The 284-nt window shown below is 45.8% G+C and overlaps 1 protein-coding gene across 1 annotated transcript in view; it reads right to left on the bottom strand.

Annotated features, from left to right (window-relative positions):
• LOC119589515 (synaptotagmin-1-like) overlaps positions 1 to 278 on the bottom strand; it is a 71,270-nt gene extending 70,992 nt beyond the window's left edge. The window contains exon 1 of the mRNA XM_037938115.1: positions 1 to 278. This exon is cut by the window's left edge and continues 199 nt beyond it. The gene's annotated coding sequence lies outside the window, so the exon portion shown is untranslated.
• Between the last annotated feature and the right edge of the window lie 6 nt (positions 279 to 284).

The following is a 284-nucleotide window of genomic DNA, read 5'->3' as shown; positions in this document are numbered from 1 at the left end:
ACTATGGTAATACGAAGATGCACCGAGAACCACGGGCGTATTTCGTAGAAAGTTCGGAATACGGTGTAAGTCCTTTACGGGTTCCTGGAAAATCTGCCGGGGGGGGGGGGGGGAGACAAAGAGAGCATTCAGGTTAGGGTTCGTGTAGGCCTAATTAGCAGACGACCAGGCTATCATTATTTTCGGATCGTAATGTGCTGTATCAATTAGTTTTTTTTTCTGATCTCGTATAATGTTTCTTTCGAAATTAATGATCTGCCGTTCAACTCCCTCGCGTCTCTCTC

Source organism: Penaeus monodon, chromosome 25 (assembly GCF_015228065.2).
Source record: "Penaeus monodon isolate SGIC_2016 chromosome 25, NSTDA_Pmon_1, whole genome shotgun sequence".
NCBI classification, from domain to species: domain Eukaryota; kingdom Metazoa; phylum Arthropoda; class Malacostraca; order Decapoda; family Penaeidae; genus Penaeus; species Penaeus monodon.
Note: the sequence above shows the minus strand (reverse complement) of the source record. Positions and strands in the feature narration are given on the sequence as shown.